Raw genomic sequence first — 18,444 nt, forward strand, 5'->3', positions numbered from 1 at the left:
TGATTGGCCTGCCCTGAGCACAGCAGGCATTGGGTCTGCACCGCTGAGGCTCACCAAATAAGTTTTTTTTTGCGGCATAGCTTGATGCGAAGCCAGGAAGAACAGATGCGCTGCTCCCAACTCCGTGTTGCTCCAAAGGACCGTTGCCAGCCCACGGTCACCCCTTTGCACCCACCACCCAACATCTCCCATTGTCCTCCCTCCCCCCGTTAGCCGTGTCTCAGTGGGTGGCCCTCTCGCTTCTGAGTCAGAGGTCGTGGGTTCAAGCCCCAATCCGGAGACTTAATCCCATAATCTAGCCTGACTCGTAGTGCCGTACTGGGGGAGTGCTGAACTGTTGGAGGTGTCCGTCTTTCGGATGAGACACTAAACTGAGGCCCCGTCTGCCCCCTCAGGTGGACGTAAAAGATCCCACGGCCAATATTTCAAAGCAGAGCAGGGGAGTTGTTGCCAATATTTATTCCTCAGTCAACATCACTAAAAAGCAGATATCTGGTCACTATCGCATTGCCGTTTGTGGGAGCTTGCTGTGCGCAAATTAGCTGTTGCGTTTCCTACATTACCACAGTGACGACACTTCAAAATGTACTCCATTGGCTGTGAAGCACTTTGGGACGTCCTGAGGTCATGTAAGGCGCTGTATAAATGCAAGTTCTTTCTCCTCCTTCCAGGACTGAATCTGAGGGCCTCCACCAGCCAAGCAAGCGGCTCTGAATTTAAATGGTCCAGTCGCGACCCTGAATTGAAATGAGGCCAGAGCGCCAATATCGGGTGAGCCTCAGGCCTCCCAGTGTTTTTATGGTCCGAAAACAGACCATCGCCAATTTCTACCCCTGTGAAATTTTAGCTTCTGAATAACCTATTTAGATTTCCAATCCCGGAGTGCTTCATCCCACCCTCGGATAACTTTTCCAATGCTACATTAAAGCTCAGAGGCTTTGCTGCCTTTTCCCTTTTTAGATTTCCGTGGAAAGTAAAATCGGGTTGCGTGTAAAACGGGCGTCCGATCCCCTCAGTCTCCATCCAGGAGGTAAACTTGGAACTCAGGCAAATCTCTGTCGCCCAGATCCTAACTCACACCAGGTCCCGTTCATTTATCACCCCCTGTGCTCGCTGACCTACATTGGCTCCCTGTCCGGTAACTCCTCAATTTTAAAATTTCCATCCTTATGTTCAAATCCCTCCATGGGCTCGCCCCTCCCTATCTCTGTAACCTCTTCCAGCCCCACAACCCTTCGAGATTTCTGCGCTCATCCAACACTGGCCTCTTGTGCATCCCCGATTTTCATCGCTCCACCGTTGCTGGTCCTGCCTTCAGCTGCCTTAAGCTCTGGAATTCCCGCCCTAAACCTCTTTGCCTCTCTACCTCTCTCTCCCCTCTTTAAGACACTTCTTAAAACTTACCTCCTGTCCGAATACCTCCTTATGTGGCTCGGTGTCAAATTTTGTTTGATAACGCTCCTGTGAAGCACCTTGGGACATTTTTACTATGTTAAAGGCGCTGTATAAATGTAAGTTGTGGTTGTTAGGTTAAAATTACTCCTTATACAACCAGAAGTCTTTTATTATTACACTAATGCTGGGTGGATGTGTCCCACACTGTGAACTATGAACTCTTTATTTTAATTAAATGTCAATTGAAAATCTCATCGCGTCGTGATCAGTTCCATTCGTTGTCATGGTAATCTGCCTCGAAGCTGAGGCATAATTCCAGCAAACAAAAAGAAATAAATAAATGAACAATCCGAGTTTAATATTAAAGATAGTTAACCCCATTTTAGAGTTCAGTAAACAGCCCCCTCGCTCTCTCCTTGAAAGAAACGGAATTGATGTTTGGAAATACAGTCAAGAGTTTGGAAGTCATGGATGTATATAGTGACACCACTATTCTCAGCCAAAATGGAGATGATTGGGTAATTCCCCCGTCAAGCACGCCTGGGGCTGCACTGCTGGTAGTGACTGGGATTGATTTTATGCACTTAATTTGTATTATGTAACTATCCTCCACTCACTGATTTTTTTTGCGCACTCTGCTTTCATCGGGAGACTTTGCTATAGTTTCGATAATAAGTTCTGTTTGCTGTAGTTTGTATGGCTCTTTTTAAATAGACTCTGTAGACTGTTTGCTGCAGAGCGCTGTTTAAATAGACTCTGTAGACTGTTTGCTGCAGAGCGCTGTTTAAATAGCCCCTGTTTGTTGAGTACATCGACTATGTTTTCTGTGAAATAGACTGTTTGCTGCGAGTCCTGCTGTAAGTGTCACCTCTCCTCTAGCTCATTGGCTGGCACAGTGATGTCAATAGACACTCTGGGTATTCATTCCACTCAGCCGTCTATCACTGCATTCACATTACTTTCTGTCTCCAGCTGCTCTTGTTGCAAAGTGTTGCAGATGCGAGAGGTTCAAGTGCAACTTTGGTTTATATAGCGCCCTTCCCATGGAAGGTGAGGTACGGAAGGAGGTAACAAGGTGCTGGAGGTTTAAAACAACAACTTGCATTTATATAGCACCTTTAACATAGTAAAACATCTCTAGACACTTCGTAGGAGCGTTAACAGACAAAAATTTGACACCGAACCACATTAAGAGATATTAGGACAGCTGAGATAGGTTTTAAGGAGTGTCTTAAAGGAGGAGAGAGAGAGGTAGAGAGGCGGAGAGGTTTAGGGAAGGAATACCAGAGAGCAGGGGATGAAGGTTCTTCCGCCAAAGGTGGAGAGAGTTGGGGCGGTGGGGGGTGGGGGGCGGTGGTCGGGGTGGAGAGTTGAAGCACAGTATACTGATGTTGGATGAGTAAGTGGAAGGGGGGAGATGCTTGTTTGGCGTTTGGGGTCTGAGGAGATTACAGAGGTAGAAAGGAGCGAGACCAGGGACGAATGTATAAATGAGGATCAGGAGACCGGCAGCCAGTGGAGGTTGGTGAGAGGGGAAGCGATGGGGGTGCAGGGTGATGTAAAAAGACTACTGAGCACTTGGTTTAAGTATAAAACAAGGCTTTAATCAACTGTTTCACAATCGTAAGATTCTAGTTACATCACTATTTCCTGGTTGGAAAAACATCCTGAGCAAGCTGGGCCCACGCCCGACTATTTATACTCCTTGGACGGCGCCACCAGCTGGCCGCCCAGTGTTATTTCATGAGTAATTTCTTCATGAATGATAAGATTCATGACACAGGGTTTAGTGTAGACTCTGTGAATGGTGGCAGAGTTCTGGGTTTATTGTAGGTTATGTAGAGACGAGCTTAGGAGGCTGGTGAGGACAATGGTGGAAGAATCAAACTGGGGAGGTGATGAAGGCGTGGATGAGGATTTCAGCAGAAGTTAATCTCTCTCTTTTGCTTATTTTGCATCATATTTTTATATATTTCTATATACACTAGCTGTTCTCCTCAGTGATTGCTTCCAGGCAGTCTGATGTTTGAGCACGTTTGTGACATTTAGCTGCTGTGCAGGAGCTGGCCTGTCCCTTTAAGAACCCTGCCGCGTTATTCCTGTGGGGACCTGGTCTAAGTAGATGCATGCTGAGGTCAGTAAGAGGCTAATTGCAATTGGGCATTTTCCTAGACTTGCAGCTGCTGAGAGAGGCCGGATTATCTCAAGCTTAGAAAAAGCCCAGCAGTAAACGAATGTCTCTCCTTTTGTCTTCTTGTAAGATTGTACAAATATATATTCCAACTCAGTATCATTATCCTGTTGACGGTCAAAGCATCCAATGGATCACAGTAGTAGCCTCAACTCACAGAGGGCTGGGATGGGGAGGAAGGGCAGTAGTACTGGGGTGTGTAACGGAAATGTAAGGATGGATTAATATTCGGATTGCCTTTGGGGATCAGGGATTCTTTACACGCATCTTTGCCTCGGGAGGTGAAGTGCATGAGGTGGAGTCCATGAAAAGGCACATTGTACGTGTCTGGAGGGTGCTTTAAAGGTGAGATACACTTTTCCTGATCTATGTTTTCCTCCCACACCAGAGACTTGAGCTCAAAATCTATGCTGGCACTCCCAGTGCGGTGCTGAGGGAGCACTGCACTGTCGGAGGTGCCGTCTTTCGGATGAGACGTTAAACCGAGGCCCCGTCTGCCCCCTCACTGGGGAACCTGACACATTTGCACAACTGGCCAACGCCACACACTCTCCGCTCGCTCGCCACCGACCCCATCCCCATCCCTGGCTACTGTCTCAGGCTGAATCAGACCAATCGCAGCCTCGGCATCCTACTTGACCCGGAGCTGAGCTTCCGAACCGTGTAGGTAAACAAATATTCCAGTCATTCGTGGACCTGGACAACAGCCAGCCAAAGGAAGTCTCACGACTCTGATTGTTAATCAAATAAAGTTACCTTTAATGATTTTAACATTGCACACAGCATTAAAATGGTTCAAACAAGCATCAAGGCAACATTAAGTAATACATACGACTTTTGAACCAAGGAATCAGTATCAGCTCTCGCGTGGCACTTGACTCTTCTTTTGGAAGGACATCCTCCTCGAGGCAGATCTTCGTTAGGCTCTCGTCTACTGAAGTGCCGGACCTGCCACAATGTCCCATTCTTATATGGTTCTTGCTAGTTGGGGCATGAGTATAAGTTAGTGGGGAGTGCCATTTTGTCAATAGTTAACAGGCTTCGATGATGGACCAGTTGTCCGTTTGCATTAAGCTTCTCTGTGATGTTAAAAAGCAATTGGAATTATCTCACCTGGTTTTATGGGCGATTGGAATGTGTAGGCCCCACCATATCTGGGTGCAAACCCTCTCAAGACCTTTGCGTGTCTCCAATGTGTCCTGTCTTTTCTAACTGCCACAGTAGTCCTTGACAATTTAGTCCTGTAGAATTTGCCTCTTTTCCTCACGAGAAGATGGGGTTGTTCTCCTTAGAGCGGAGAAGATTAAGAGCAGATTTGATAGAGGTGTTCAAAATTAATGAAGGGTTTAGATAGAGTAAAGTTTCCAGTGGCAGAAGGGTCGATTACCAGAGGACACAGATTTAAGTCGATTGGCAAAAGAACCAGAGGCGACATGAGGAAGCATTTCTTTATCGCAGCGAGTTGTTGTGATCTGGCATGCTCTGCCTGAAAGGGCGGTGGAAGCAGATTCAATAGTAACTTTCAAAAGGGAGTTGGAGAAATACATGAAGGTAAAAACTGTACAGGGCTATGGGGAAAGAGCAGGGGGAGTGGGACTAATTGGAGAGCTCTACCAAAGAGCCGGCACAGGCACGATGGGTCGAATGGCCTCCTTCTGTGCTGTATCATTCAATGATTCTATGATTATCAGTTGTTATGGAAACCAGAGTCCTGCTAGCATCAAAGCCTCTCGGAACCTCTTCAGTGATTTCCACATATTGCTGTCCTTGCAGTTTAAACTCACAGGTCTAAATGCCCAAAAGGGGTGATTAACCCTTTTCTTCACCCCAAATCTTCTCGATCACCAAGACCGCCTACTTTCACCTCCATAACTTCGCCCGTCTCTGCCCCTGCCTCAGCTCATCTGCTGCTGAAACCCTCATCCATGCCTTTGTTGCCTCCAGACTCGACTATTCCAACGCCCCCCGGACCGGCCTCCCACCTTCCACCCTCCCTAAACTTCAGCTCCTCCAGAACTCTGCTGCCCGTGTTCTAACTCGCAACTTCGACCCGTTCACGCCCATCATCCCCTGTTCTTGCTGACCTACATTGGCTCCCGCTCTGGCAACGGCTGATGACACCTGGTGACCAGCCCTGTCTCGCAGCAATGCCTTTAGTACTCTGACCCATCCGTACTGCAAATAGACTCTTTAAACCACAGAAGAGTCCGATAGCAATTCATGAGATGTGACAGTGCAGAACCGATTGAGAAATGAATCTGAGGTGCTGAAAGGATCTGAGCAGGTGGCGGTGCGGAGAGAATCTGAGTGATTGACAAGGTGTGGGACCATGGAGCTGTGGAGAGAGCCTGAGACTGGTGTCAGCTGTGGCTCAGTGGTTAGCACTACTCGCCTCGGAGTCAGAAAGGTTGTGGGTTCAACTCCCACTCCAGAGACTTCAGCACAAAAATCTAGGCTGACACTCCAGTGCAGTGCTGAGGGAGTGCTGGTGAGACGTTAAACCGAGACCCCGGCTGTTCTCTCGGGTCCCATGGCACTATTTTAAAGAAGAGCAGGGAAGCAATCCCCGGTGTCCTGGGCCAACATTTATCTCTCAATAAACATCACTAAAAACATTATCTGGTCGTTATCACATTGCTGTTTGTGGGAGCTTGCTGTGCGCAAATTGGCTGCCGCTTTTCCTACATTACTACAGTGACAACACTTCAAAACAAGCGCTTAATTGGCTGTATAGCGCTTTGGGACGTTTTGAGGTTATGAACGTCACTGTATAAATGCAAGTCTTTTTTTTATGTGATGTGAGAGTCTGGCAGGCTGATGGGATCTGACAACAAGGAGCCAGGGAGAGACTGAGGCAATCAGATGTCATTAATGATCGTGGCGCTTCAGTTGCTGACAGTATGAAACATGTGTGAAATCCACGAGTGATCTCTAGCGGACTCCCAAGACCAATTAAGCGATCGTCACAATCAACTAGCAATTAGGATGGAGGGAGCGACAAGCTAAATACACGACAACACATGACATTGACTGCTCAAATGCTGGGTTGCCTGATTGGGGTAGTGTTCAGAATGTGCTGGGTGGGATCAGGTCAGTGAACACTGCGCTGTCAAACTGAAACCTATTAGCAAAGATGTCCGGGTGTGTTAATCATTCAAGTGGAGATGACAGGGCCTGTGTAACAAGTACATTATATTTCACAATCAGTTATTTTTTGCTGCTTTTACTGTTCACATGATACCCATTGGATTCTCTGGGTAAGAGACTTGAATACATAATCCAGGATGGCACTCCAGGATGCAATAGAGAGCATCCTGATGAACTGTATCACAGTATGGTATGGCAGCTGTAGCTACTATGACCGGAAAGCCCTGCAGCGGATAGTCAAAACTGCCCAACACATTACCGGCACCCGGCTACCGACCATAGAGCACATATACCAGAAACACTGTTTACGGAGGTCACGGTCCATCATCAAAGACCCTACCCACCCCAGCCACAGTCTGTTCGCCCTCCTGCCATCTGGGAGACGCTACAGATGCATTCGCACCCGTACGACCAGATTTAGGAACAGCTTCTTTCCCAGGGCTGTCATCCTACTGAACTCCACAAATAAACTCTAAAGCCTGCACATCTGCCAATGCACTTTATTATGTTTATGTTAATGTTAATGTATTACAAGCCAAATGAATGTTGAATGTTTAAATGTCTTAATCTAAATGTACACTCTCGGGAGCCGCAAGCCTACATTTCGTTGTACTGCACTTGTGCACTAACAATGACAATAAAGTTGATTATGATTATTATTATTATTATACTGAGGAAATGCCGTCTTTCAGATGAGACGTTAAACCGAGGCCAACCTCTACCCTCTCAGGTGGATGTAAAGGCTTAGATAGACTGTACAGCACAGAAACAGGCCATTCGGCCCAACTGGCCCATGCTGGTGTTTATGTTCGAAACATGTCCCTCCCACCCCTCTTCATCTCACCCTATCAGCGTAACCTTCTATTCCTTTCTCCCTCATGTACTTACTTAGCTTCCCCTTAAATTTATCTATGCTTTTCACCTCAACTACTTGTTGTAGAGAGTTCCACATTCTAACCACTCTCTGGGTAAAGAATTTTCTCCTTATTGAATTTATTAGTGACTATCTTATATTTATGGCTCCTAGTTCTGGTCTTCCCACATGTGGAGTACCTCACAATAGTTGTTGAAGAAGAGCAGGGGAGTTCTTCTCTTGGTTAACATTTGCTCCTCAATCAACATCACTGAAAAATAGATTGGCCCAGAAATTAGGTTCGGGGCCTTGCCGCGCGTGCAAGCCCCCGATGTGCACTTACCCGGCGCGCCGACAGCTGAAGCCCGGGCCTGCTTGGAATTCCTGTCACTGGCCCGGTTCAGCTGTCGGCGCGATGTGCTTGCCTGATCCAGCGGCGTAGTTAGTTCGATGTGCTGGCTGGGATCAGGTGAACACTGGGCAGCCAATCAGGGGAGGGGAAACTTCATTCATGAGTTTGATAGTAAGAACTGTCAAACTCATTAAAAACTACGGGCGCCCAAAACACCACTTAAACTTTAAATACATTTTTTTAAAACATCCCACTAATTAAATGAACTGTAAATAACTTTTAAAAACTATTTTAAACAATTAATCGAATTTTTAAAAGAAATAATTTTTTTAAAAATCGGGTCTAAAAATACACTTACCTTACTGTAAAGTCCTTAAAAACAATAAAGCTGTGGAAAAAATGTTATAATGTTAAATAATAGACCACTTACCTTAAAGAATCAAGTCCTTACGTCTCCTTTTTACATTCGTAAAAAGTTGAGGCCCTTACACACGGGCAAACCTGTCAAAAGGAAGGAAGTTCAACGCGTGCGCGCAGAGTCCTGCGCGCACGTGTTGGACCTCTGAACCCCTTGGAGGAAATGCCGGTTTCCCGCGCATGCGCTGTGCATGCAAGAAACCGGCACTTCCATCGGGTCCACGCGTGAGTACCCCGTCCGTACTCACGCGTTGGGACCCGAAGTACTGGGCCATTATCTTATTGCTGTTTGTGGGAGCTTGCTGTGCACAAATTGGCTGCTGCGTTTCTTACATTACAGCAGTGACTGTACTTCAAAGGTACTTTATTGGCTGTAAAACCTTTTGGGTCGTCCTGAGGTCGTGAAAGGCGCTACCTGAATGCAAGTTCATTCTTTTAATCTTTAAATATTGTCCCAGGCAGACTCACCACTCTGACTGTCTTCAGGGGATGTGAATTGCCCCTGGATTAGATCAAAGTTCGAGCTGGGACATAACAGAAGCATAATCTAACCTCTGATACTTGGGGGAATTAATTTCTCTGTATACTGTTTTAATGCAGTTTTTTAACCCATTTATTTTAAACTGGTTAACAACTCCATTACTCATAGGACTCTATTCCATTCTCCCAGTTTCTCCGTCTCCGTTGTATCTGTTCTGACAACGCCACCTTCAATACCAGTGCTTCCGACATGTCTTCTTTTTTCCTCAACCGAGGATTCCCCTCCACCATGGTAGACATGGCCCTCGACCGTGTCCGTTTCAATTCCCGCACCTCTGCTCTCACCCCTTCCTCTCCCTCCCAGAACCACGATAGGGTTCCCCCCTTTCACCCCACCAGCCTCCACATTCAACGGACCATCCTCCACCATTTCCGCCACCTCCAGCGTGATCCCAGGACCAAACACATCTTCCCCTCACCTCCCCTTTCAGCATTAAGAAGGAACCGCTCCCTCCGCGACACCTTGGTCCACTCCTCAATCACCCCCAACAGGCCCTCCCCTCCCCACGGTACCTTCCCGTGCAAGCGCAGGAGATGCAACACCTGCCATTTTACCATCCCTTCCCACTGTCCAGGGCCCCAAACAGTCCATCCAGGTAAAACAGCGATTTAATTGTACATCTTGCAATTTAGTATACTGTATTCGCTGCTCACGATGCGGTCTCCTTTACATTGAGGTGACCGCTTTACAGAACACCTCCATTCAGGATCATCTGGGGCAGAGTGATCATAATATGATAGAATTTCACATTAAGTTTGAGAGTGACTTGCCTAAGTCTGAAACTAGATTCTAAACTTAAATAAAGCCAATTACATAGGTATGAGGGGCGAGTTGACTAAGGTATATTGGAAAAATAGATTAAAAGTTATGGTGGGTGATTAGCAGTGGTTAGCATTTAAAGAAATATTTCATAATTCTCAACAAAAATACATTCCATTGAAAAGCAAAAACTCCATGATCCAACTGTGGCTAACTAAAGAAGTTAAGGATAGCATTAGATTGAAAGAAGAAGCTTATAATGTTGCGAAGAATAATAGTAAACCTGAGGATTGGGAGAGTTTCAGAAACCAGCAAAGGATGACCAAAAAATTGATAAAAAGGGAAAAAATAGAATGAGAGGAAACTAGCAAGAAGTATAAAAGCAGATTGTAAGAGTTTCTACAAGTATGTAAAAAGGAAAAGAGCAGCAAAAGCAAATGTTGGTCCCTTAGAGGCTGAGACAGGAGAAATTATTATGTGGAATAAGGAAATGGCAGAAACGTTAAACAAATATTTTGCATCTGTCTTCACAGTAGAAAACACAAAAAGCATACCAAAACGGTGGGGAACCAAGGGTCTAGTCAGGGTGAGGAACTTAATGTAATTAATATAAGTAGAGAAAAAGTACTAGAGAAACTAATGGGACTAAAGACCGACAAATCCCTGGACCGGACGGCCTGCATCCTAGGGTTCTAAAAGAGGTGGCTGAAGAGATAGTGGATGCATTGGTTTTGATCTTCCAAAATTCCCTAGATTCTAGAACGGTCCCAGCGGATTGGAAGGTCACAAATGTAACACCGCTATTCAAGAAAGGAGGGAGAGAGAAAACAGGGAACTACAGGCCAGTTAGCCTGACATCAGTCATCAGGTAAATGCTGGAATCCATCATTAGGAAGTGATATCAGGGCACTTAGAAAATCACAACATGATTAGGCAGAGTCAACATGGTTTTATGAAAGGGAAATCGTGTTTGACAAATTTATTAGAGTTTTTTGAGGATGTAACGAGTAGCGTAGGTAAAGGGGAACCAGTGGATGTAGTATATTTGGATTTCCAAAAGGCATTCGATAAAGTGCAACATAAGAGGTTATTTATTACACAAGATAAGGGCTCATGGGGTTGGGGGTAATATAGTAGCATGGATAGAGGATTAGTTAACGGACAGAAAACAGATAACAGGGATAGACGGATCTTTTTCAGGTTGGCAGGCTGTAACTAGTGGGGTGCCGCAAGGATCAGTGTTGGGGCCTCAGCTATTTACAATCTATATTAATGACCTAGATGAAGGGACCGAGTGTAATGTATCCAAGTTTGCTGATGATACAAAGCTAGGTGGGACAGTAAGCTGTGAGGAGAACACAGAGTCTGCAAAGGGATATAGATAGACTGAGTGAGTGCGCAGTAAGGTGGCAGATGGAGTATAATGTAGGGAAATGTGAGGTTATTCACTTTGGTAGGAAGAATAGAAAAACAGAATATTTTTTAAATGGTGAGAAACTTTCAAATGTTGGTGTCCTCATGCAAGAAACACAGAAAGCTAGCATGCAGATACAGCAAGCAATAAGGAAGGCAAATGGCATAAGAACATAAGAAATAGGAGCAGGAGTAGGCCAATTGGCCCCTCGAGCCTGCTCCGCCATTCAATAAGATCATGGCTGATCTGATCCTAACCGCCAATCCACTATCACAGAACCATCTCCTGAATCTAACAGAATGAGACACCCGAAATAGGAGCAGGATCAGGCTACACGGCCCCTGGGCCCGCTCCGCTACCCACAGGGCCATGACCGATCCGAACCTAGACTCATGTCCAAATTCCTGCCCGCTCCCCGTAACCCTTAATTCCCTTTACTTCTAGGAAACTGTCCATTTCTGTTTTAAATTTATGTAATGATGTAGCTTCTACAGCTTTTTGGGGCAGCATATTCCATGGACCTACCACCCTCTGGGTGAAGTAGTTCCTCCTCATCTCAGTTTTGAAAGAGCAGCCCCTTATTCTAAGACTATGCCCCCTAGTTCTAGTTTCACCCATCATCGGGAACATCCTCCCCGCATCCACCCGATCCAACCCCTTCACAATCTTATATGTTTCAATAAGATCGCCTCTCATTCTTCTGAACTCCAATGAGTAGAGTCCCAATCTACTCAACCTCTCCTCATATGTCCATCCCCTCATCCCCGGGATTAACCGAGTGAACCTTCTTTGTACTGACTCGAGAGCAAGTATGTCCTTTCTTAAGTATGGACACCAAAACTGTACGCAGTATTCCAGGTGCAGTCTCACCAATACCTTGTACAACTGAAGCAATACCTCCCTATTTTTATATTCTATCCCCCTAGCAATGAAAGCCAACATTCCATTGGCCTTCTTAATCACTTGCTGCACCTGCATACTAACCTTTTGAGTTTCGTGCACCAGGACCCCCAGATCCCTTTGTACTTCAGTACTTTCCAGTTTCTTGCCATTAAGATAATAACTTGCTCTACGATTTTTCCTGCCAAAGTGCATAACCTCACACTTTCCAGTATTGTATTCCATCTGCCAAATCTCTGCCCACTTACTTAGCCTGTCTATGTCCCCTTGCAGGTTTTTTATGTCCTCCTCACTCACTACTTTGCCTCCCATCTTAGTATCATCTGCAAACTTTGATATGTTACACTCGGTCCCCTCCTCCAAATCGTTAATATAGATTGTAAAGAGTTGGGGACCCAGCACTGACCCCTGCGGAACACCACTAGTTACTGATTGCCAGTCTGAGAATGAACAATTTTCCCAACTCTCTGCCTTCTGTTAGATAGCCAATCCTCTATCCATGCCAGAATATTACCCCCAATCCCGTGATTTTTTATCTTAAGCAATAATCTTTTGTGTGGCACCTTGTCAAATGCCTTTTGGAAGTCTAAATACACTACGTCCACTGGTTCACCTTTATCCACCCTATATGTTACTTCCTCAAAGAACTCCAGCAAATTTGTCAAACATGACTTCCCCTTCATAAAACCATGCTGACTTTGTCCTATTAAATTATGATTATCCAAATGTCCGGTTACTGTCTCCTTAATAATGGACTCCAAAATTTTACCTACCACAGATGTTAGGCTAACTGGTCTATAGTTTCCAGCCTTCTGTCTACTGCCCTTTTTAAATAAGGGTGTTACATTAGCAGTTTTCCAGTCTGCCGGGACCTTTGCCGAGCCCAGGGAGTTTTGGAAAATTATTACCAATGCATCCACAATCCCTACCGCCACTTCCCTCAAGACCCTAAGGCATGATGGCCTTAATTGCAAGCGGGTTGGAGTATAAGAGTAAGGAAGTCTTGCTACAATTGTTCAGGGCCTTGGTGAGACCACACCTGGAGTACTGGGCACAGTATTGGTCTCCTTATATAAGGAAGGATATACTTGCCTTGGAGGCGGTGCAACGAAGGTTCACTAGATTGATTCCTGGGATAAGAGGGCTGTCCTATGATGAGAGATTGTGTAGAATGGGCCGATACTCTCTGGAGTTTAGAAGAATGAAAGGTGATCTCATTGAAACATACAAGATTCTGAGGGCGATTGCCAGGGTAGATCCTTAGAGGTTGTTTCCCCTGGCTGGAGTGTCTAGAACTAGGGGTCACAGTGTCAGGATAAGGGGTCGGCCATTTAAGACTAAGATGAGGAGGAAATTCTTTACGCAGAATGCTGAGTATATTCAAGGCTGAGATCGATAGATTTTTGGACTCTAGGGGAATCGAGGGATGTGGAGATCGGGCAGGAAGGTGGAGTTGAGGTCGATGATCAGCCATGATCTTATTGAATGGCGGAGCAGGCTCGAGGGGCCGTATGGCCTCCTCCTGCTGAGACTTCTTATGTTCTTAAGTAGTCCGTAAACGTGACCCCGAGCTTCCGGTCGCCTGTCACTTTAATTCTCCGCTCCACTCCCACTCTGATCTCTCCGTCCTCGGCCTCTTGCATTGTTCCACTGAAGCTCAACGTAAGCTCGAGGAACAGCACCTCATTTTATGATTAGGCACTTTACAGACTTCTGGACTCAACATCGAGTTCAACAATTTCAGATCATAACCTCGGTCCCTACTTTTTCACATGGCAGCTGTTGATGTTTCTGCCATTCCCATTTACACCTCATCTAGAGTCATCTTTTGTTTCTTTACTTGTCCCATCACCATCTCCTTTTGCCTCGCACCTTCATCCCTTTTGTCATTTAATCTCTCCTGCCTTCCACCCGATCACAGACCTTCCCTTTTGTCCTGTCCTCCCCGCCTTCCTGACATGAATCAGTCATTCATGAAAGAAAGACTTATGAAATAACACTGAGCGGCCTATGGGTGGCGCTGTCCAGGGAGAGTATAAATACTCGGGCACGGGTCCAGCTTGCGCAGGACATTCTTAACAGGAACTGGCGAAGGACACAACTAGACCTCCATGTTGTAAAACAGTTGATTAAAGCTTTGTTTAACGCTTAGACCAAGTGCCTAGCAGTTTTCTTACGTCACCCCCTTTCCCTGCCCCTGCACTTGCTTAAAACTTGTTACATCTTTTTCCAATTCTGACGAAAGGTCATCGACCTGAAACGTTAACTCTGTTTCTCCCTCCACGGATGCTGCCTGGCCTGCTGAGTGTTTCCAGCATTTTCTGTTTTTATTTCAGATTCCCAGAATCCGCAGTATTTTACTTTCGTAACAACTCCGTGACAACGGCACAGACATCGGTTCACACAGTGGACTCCGCAAACGGAACACAAAACATCTGCTCGCCACAAAGAGCACAGAGAGGAAATTTATTCCGTAGTGCATTAAATACCAGACGTAGAAAGGGGCAAAAATAGTTTACAGCTTTCAACGTACTGGAAAGCTCCAGAAGCAGAATTTGGTGTAAAATAAATCTTACAGTTCTTTCCCGACTGCCCTCAGGTTACTCGGTCCTTTCGCACCGTTGCTTCCATGTTTTTAGGAGTTCCCCTCGCTTTAAACCCCACCACGCCTGTTCTGCTCACAACTCCCGTCCTTTCAGCACTTTCCAACCTTGCGGACTCTGATACTCTCTGTAACCCTGGTGGTGAAATTATCTTTTTATTATTCATTCTCAGGAGCTGGCAAGGTCGGCATCTGTCGCCCATTCCTGGGGAAGGTGGTGATGGTGGGCCTTCTTGAACCTCTGCGGTCCGTGTGGGAATTCCTTTTAGCGGTTGATGTTGCTTTATACAACTAAGTGGCATGCTGGGTCATTTTCGAGGACAGTGTGGGGTCTGGAGTCACATATAGGCCCAGACCGGGTAAAGACAGCAGGTTTCCTTCCCTAAAGGACATCAGTGAACCACAACAATCTGACAGCTTCATGGTGACGTTTACTGAGACCGGTTTTTAATTTCCGTATTTTTACAAGAAATTGAATTCAAAGTTCTCCAACTTCCATGGAGGGATTATGAACTCACATTTTCTGGATTATTAGTTCAGGCCTACTGGATTACTAGTCCGGTAACATAACCACTATTCCACCATATCTGGATGAAGTTTACAGCTTTGGGTTCTTTGAATGTTTTATCAGCTTAAATAAGTTCAGCGTCCATAATTATGCAAATTATACATGGCCCATTGAGAATGGGCTTCATGGCCCAAATGGCCTTTTCTAATTCCATCCGTTCCTTTATTATAAAAGAATGAGTAAGAACTTGCTACAGCGCCTTTCATGACCTCAGGACATTCCAAAGCACTTTATAGTCAATTAAGTACTTTTGACTTGTAGTTATTGTTGTAATGTTGGAATCGCGGCAGCCATTTTGCACACAGCAAGGCCCCACAAACAGCAATGAGCTAATGATCAGATAATGTTAGCTAAAAGGGTAAATGTTGGCCAGAACGCCGGGGAAAACTTTCCTGCTCTTCTTCAAAATAGCACCGTGGGATCTTTTATGTCCACCTGAGAGGGCCGACGGGGCCTCGGTTTAACGCCTCATCCAGAAAGACGGCACCTCCGACAGTGCAGCACTCCCCTCAGCACTGGCACTGGGAGTGTCAGCCAAGATTTTTGTGCTCAAGTCTCTGGAGTGGGACCTTCTGACCTAGAGGCGAGAGAGAGTGCTACCCACTGAGCCACAGGAGGAGGCGGGTGGGGGGGGCAGGGGGGTGTGAATTTTCACGTAGGTAATCCCGCTGGTCTGTTGTAACTTCACTGAAAGAGCCGCTGGATTTCTGCAGCTCGTCTGTCGAAGCTACAGTGGGCAAGCGGGAAAACCCCCTCTGAAATTTACCCACCCATGTTCTTCTGAGCACCATGCTGGAGTTTACATGGTTCTACATTCGAAAGAAATAACTTGCATTTATACAGCACCTTTCACAATCTCAGGAAATCCCAAAGCGCTTTAAAGCCAATGAAGTACTTTTAGAAGTGTTCTCACTGTTGAAAAGTAGGAAACGCGGCAGCCAATTTGCGCACAGCAAGCTCCCACAAACAGCAATGTGATAATGACCAGATAACCTGTTTTAGTGATAGTGGTAATTGTTAGATCCATGTCAATAATCAGACAACGACTGCAGGGAACGATTCAACAGGTGTTTACTGAATGAGGGTTACTCTAGAACTAACTGTAAAAAGTAGTTCTCCCCTTAAAGGTACATACATTACAGTAATAGTGATGTTATTTAAAGTGCCCATGGCTTTGTCCCACCCTATCTCTGCCCTCTCCTCCAGCCCTGTATGGACATCCTGAACACTCTTACTCCAGCATTTTGTGCATCACCCCCTCCCTCTGATCCACCGTTGATAGCAAAGCCTCCAGCCTCCTTGGTCCTCCTCCTCAGAATTCCTTCCCTATACTTCTTCAAAACAAACCTCTTCCATCTAGACTTTGGTAACTCCCAATCCCATTCTTCCCGGCTCCGTGCCTCATTTTCATTGCACCTATTTGTGAAATGTCCAGGGATTGTTTTACATCAAAAGCACAGAATAAATGTAAGTTATTATTGTTTTTCTAGAAAGTTGAAGGCTTGACTTCTAATCCATCCTTTAAATGTCAGTCTTTCCTAGAAGCTGTCAACATCAGAGCAATGTTAGGACAGATATTTATAGTCAGTAACTGTGACAGGAATTCCAAATCCATTTGGTACATGGAGTTTGGTTTATTTTTTTTTAAGAGTGATGTGCAGGTGCCCAGTTAATGGGGGATATATTGTTTCAAACTCTCATGCTGTGAAACTGGGGAAACTGGTAAACTTCAACACTGGCTTTCTAAAAGGCAGAAACTCCATCAGATAATTAATAGGCATCTCATAAAGTCGATCTGAGCTTCTGCAGTGGAGTCAGGAAGAGGACACGCATGGAGCAAACTTGTCCTTATCTGGATCATTCCTAAAGGGGTGAATAACTCCTGCATCAGGTGGGAATGTAGGGACAGGAGGAGGCCATTCAGCCCCTCGTGTCTGTTCCGCCATTCATTTAGGCCATGGCTGATCTGCACCTCAACTCGATTTACCCGCCTTTGCTCCATGTCCCTCAATACCCTTACCCGACAAAAATCTACCCATCTCAGCCTTGAAAATTTCAACTGACCCCCAGCATCCAAAGAGCCCATCATTTTACGTCAGGTGTAAGCAACACGTTGCTGTTTTTGCAGCACAGTGACATCTTCAGAGGTAGATTGCATCCTCGTGGCCATTTCTAGGATAGTGACGAATGTTTTCATGAGTACCGATGCCCCTTGTCAGAGGAATTGAAAAGCAAATATCCCCACTGGCTGTTAGCTCTTGGACGAGAAGTCCAATCAGATGCCCCATAGTCAAATTTGAAGAATCCAACATTCAATGCAAGGAGTCAAAGTGGTGCAAGAGAGTTGGTGCAGTGATGGTGCTCCTCCTCCGAGATGCCTTGGTCCGTTGGTTACACTGTCACCCCTGGGTCAGAAGGTTGCAGGTTTGTACCTGTAAGGTTTCTAACTCTTTAGAGTACGAAAAGTAAGAATCCACCGAGACTGAAACACTTTAGAATGGTTTTAAACACTTTAATCATTTTATTGACATGAAGACATGGCAGTTTTCCAGATAAAAATGCCATACAACCTTATCAGGGGAGTGCAACTCGAAACTCAGGAAGATCAATCCGTCTGTTCCTGGAGATGAGGGTTAATTTTAGTTGACGACTTCATCTTTGACTCTTTCTTCTGACCTCCTAAATATCATTGTATGCTGGTGTTTTTATGTCTTCATTTCCAAGCTTGTTGCTGGGCAGAACAGGCTGGTGTGTTTTCCTGGTTGCCAAGGTCCAGCTGACAACTGTCTTACCCCAAACCTTGTTATCTGCTGTTTAACCGTCCCTTGTCCTCACCTACAGACAAGCAGACAGTCTTCCCAAGGCGTTTTGAAGTGACAAGCAAAGACCATCATAGATATTACATAGAAACTACGGCACAGAAACAAACCATTCGGCCCAACTGGTCTGTGCCGGTGTTTATGCTCCACACGAGCCTCCTCCCATCCTACTTCATCTCACCCCATCAGCATATCCATCTATTCCTTTCTCCGTCATGTGCTTAGCTAACTTCCCCTTAAATGTATCTATACTATTCGCCTCAACCACTCCCTGTGGTAGCGAGTTCCACATTCTCACCACTCTCTGAGTAAAGACTCTGCTCCTGAATTCCTTGTTGGATTTATTAGTGACTATCTTATATTTATGACACTTAGGGGGAAAAATTCAGTTGTTTGCGCCTCCCGTCAGTGCCTTAAGAGGGCGCTAATGAGGCACAAAGCAACTAGCGCCCGGGCGCGGCGATATTTGCGCTGCTCGCGAAATTA

The 18,444-nt window shown here is 45.6% G+C and overlaps 1 protein-coding gene across 3 annotated transcripts in view; it reads left to right on the forward strand.

Moving 5' to 3' along the window:
- The window catches only part of ncam2a (neural cell adhesion molecule 2a), a 659,443-nt gene that overhangs the window by 364,554 nt on the left and 276,445 nt on the right, over positions 1 to 18,444 (forward strand). The window lies entirely within an intron of this gene.

The sequence above is a fragment of the Somniosus microcephalus genome, chromosome 14 (assembly GCF_052327205.1).
Source record: "Somniosus microcephalus isolate GS21.2 chromosome 14, FLI_Smic_1.0, whole genome shotgun sequence".
NCBI classification, from domain to species: Eukaryota; Metazoa; Chordata; class Chondrichthyes; order Squaliformes; family Somniosidae; genus Somniosus; species Somniosus microcephalus.